Below are 3,375 nucleotides of genomic sequence, written 5' to 3' on the forward strand. Positions count from 1 at the left end.
ACTCATAGGTGGGAACTGAACAATGACATCACTTGGACTCGGGAAGGGGAACATCACACATCGGGGCCTATCATGGGGAGGGGGGAGGGGGGAGGGATTGCATTGGGAGTTATACCTGATATAAATGACGAATTGATGGGTGCTGATGAGTTGATGGGTGCAGCACACCAACATGGCACAAGTATACATATGTAACAAACCTGCACGTTATGCACATGTACCCTAGAACTTAAAGTATAATAAAGTAAAATAAAATAAAATAAAATAAAGAAAAAAAAAAGAAAATTTGCACTTGTACCTTGGAAATGCTCTATGTCTCTTCTATCCTCACATTCAGGGAATCTTTATGAATTATTTCATTCTTTATAGTTCCCAGCCTCACATCATCTCCTTGGTTCTCTACCTCATCTCTTCTCTCAGCAGCCAGGAAAATTTCTCTCTGTTTTCTAAACAGCACTCTTTAACTATATCGTTTGGTTATCTTCATCACCTGGAGGGAAACAGAGACCCCAGAGCAAGTTGGGAAAGCAAATTCTTGACTATTGTAGGATTTACAGCTGAAATGACCCTGGTAATCAACTAGTCTAACTCTTCAATCCAAAAAAGAAATTGAGGAAACCACCAGACAAGTCTAATTTTGTATTTACTGATCACACTTTAAAGTTTGGATCAAAGTAGTGGAATGAGCATTGGGAATAATTAGACCTGGGGATCTGGGGCCATGGACTCACCTTGTCTAACTGGTGAGTCTTGATTTCTGCATCTCCTTTTCATTATCTATAAAATGGGAATAGAACCCATGCTAATAAGAACATTGGTGACCCACATAAGGGTCTGCAAAGCATGTTCACACAAATTAGTTGCTTCCATCTCAGAGCATGCAACGAGAGATAGATTCAACACCTATAATTGTTATCATCCTTATTTAAAGGCCCAGGGGAATTAATGGCTTGGTTGAGTCCCACTGAGGGAGCAGAATTCAAATATATCTTTGAACTGAAATACTATACTGAGATGCCTCCTCATTATCTTGAGGAAAAGTTACGAGGATCTAGTGATGTTACATATGTGAAGGTGCTTTCTAAGTGAAAAAACATGAATGAAAAATAAATGTTTATTATTGCTGTATTTATTTTCAGACAACCTTGGAAAGACGCCATCTACATGAGGATGCTTTGGTTTGAGTTCAGGTAGTTTCCACAATATCATCTCCAAATTAGGATTAAGCATTACATTCTGACAGTAGATTTTCAGTTCTATCATGCTTCTTTAATTATTCTAGACTTGCCTTTTAGATTCATTTTGTTTATTATCAACTGTCAGTGATTGAAACATTTATTCAGCCTGGTCTCTTACACACACACACACACACACACACACACACACCCTTCACACCCACCCTGACACCCACACACTTTTCTTCCTCCATGGCTTCTGGTAATGATATTTGTCCTTGCCTATGAATTCTCACAATGTAGTATGCCAGTCCCGTGGGTTGATTTCCCTCTTATTCAAGATGAAACATTCTAATAGACCCCCGTGGAGCATTTCACAGTGGACTCACTATTCTCCTTCACTTGCACAGAAAATTAACAATGAATTATATCTGAAAATTTGGAGCCCCAAAAGCTCAAAAATGTTCATTCTTCCAAATCGGCTGTGTTTCAGATTTCTAATTACTTTTGTAACTTTTCATGGAATCTTCTCCATAATTTTCATTCATTTCTCAAACTATGAAGCTCACAATTGCACACATTTTCTATTGAGTTTTCCTGTGTGCTGAGTCAAACAGTTTCAAATGATACAATCACTTCATCAAAAAACAAACAGGCATTTAACAAGCATTCTCCCATACCCAATCTGCCCTATAATCTCTGGGATCCAGCGGAGGCACAATTGTTCTCAAGCACAAAAATAAGATAATCTACTGTATTATGAATTGCTTGTGAAGAGCATAAAATAATTTAACTATGTATCCATTATATTTGCTTTTTGAAAACCATCATATACATTCTTACTTGAGTCCTAAATTCCATTTTATTCTACACTAAACACAACCGTGGTTTCCCAATATATATGGATACCCTACATTTATTTTTAAATATATTCCTGCTAAGACGTTTTTCTGTAATATTGACAATTTTCACCAAAACCATCTTCATAGTTGGTTAAAAAAAAATCAAATAAGACCACAACCCTCCTCACATGTAATTACAACAACCCCTCCTCCAAAGGAAAACCCTTTTAACCATTTCTGCTTTTAGTGTCTGCCTGTAGAAAACTAAACCATAAACTATTTGCTTGAACAAAACATGAACTTTAAATAATGAAATAACTAGTATATTTCTATATTTGTTATTTATTATTTATCTACCTGACCCTCAGCTATATAAAATGACCTATGTAAAATGAGGTCTTACATTAGTCCTTCTTTCAACACCTCTGCAATTTTGATACTTATACTATCATTTTCAGTTTTGTTCGTTGTAATGTAGAAGTAGCTACTTAAATTTCTGTTTTTTTCCAATAAATGTTATCTAATAAAGTTGGATAAAACCATGTTTTGTCCAATACAGTTTTTCGGCACCCCTCTATGTGGCATGATGCCCCTACCCAGCTTTCTTCTTTGGCCCCCTTCTTTCCTCTCCCACCTTTGTCAGCTAGCTGTACCTTTACTTTTACTTGATCAAGGTGGTATAGTTTTAATTATATGCACTAAATATACATTTGCTTTTATATTTAAGTCAGGTTGAGTTTTCTATCCCTTATGACTGAAACCCTCCTAACTCCACTGAGGATCTCCTACATGCTGACCTTCTGGCTTGGAAGAGGGATGCTACCATCTACTTTGTGTAAACTATTCTATTTTAAAAGGATATTTTTAACCTACAACTTTTAGTTAATTCAAATGTATCTTATAAAACAAAAATGTTGGATAAGATGAAGTTCTGCAACAGTGCTAAGACAATATGTCACTCAGGAGATGACTTTTAAAAATAACCTAACTTTGAAAAGTAAATGTTGGGCCAAGCACAGTGGCCCACACCTGTAGTCCCAGCACGTTGGGAGACCAAGGTGGGAGGATTATTTGAGGCCAGGAGTTTGAGACCAGCCTGGACAACATAGCAAGGCTCCTATCTCTACAAATTAAATTAAAATTAGCAGGACATGGTGGAGTGCATCTGTAGTCCCAGCTACTAGGGAGGTTGAGGCAGGAGAATCGCTTGAGCCCAGGAGTGTGAGGTTGCAGTGAGCTATGATCACGCCACTGCTCTCTAGCCTGGGCAACACAACAAGATCCTGTCTCAAAAAAAAAAAAAAAAAAAAAAAAAAAAAAAAAAAAAAAAAAAAAAAAAAAAAAAAAAAAAAAAAAAA

The sequence above is a fragment of the Rhinopithecus bieti genome, unplaced genomic scaffold, assembly GCF_001698545.2.
Source record: "Rhinopithecus bieti isolate Rb0 unplaced genomic scaffold, ASM169854v2 scaffold_4709, whole genome shotgun sequence".
NCBI classification, from domain to species: domain Eukaryota; kingdom Metazoa; phylum Chordata; class Mammalia; order Primates; family Cercopithecidae; genus Rhinopithecus; species Rhinopithecus bieti.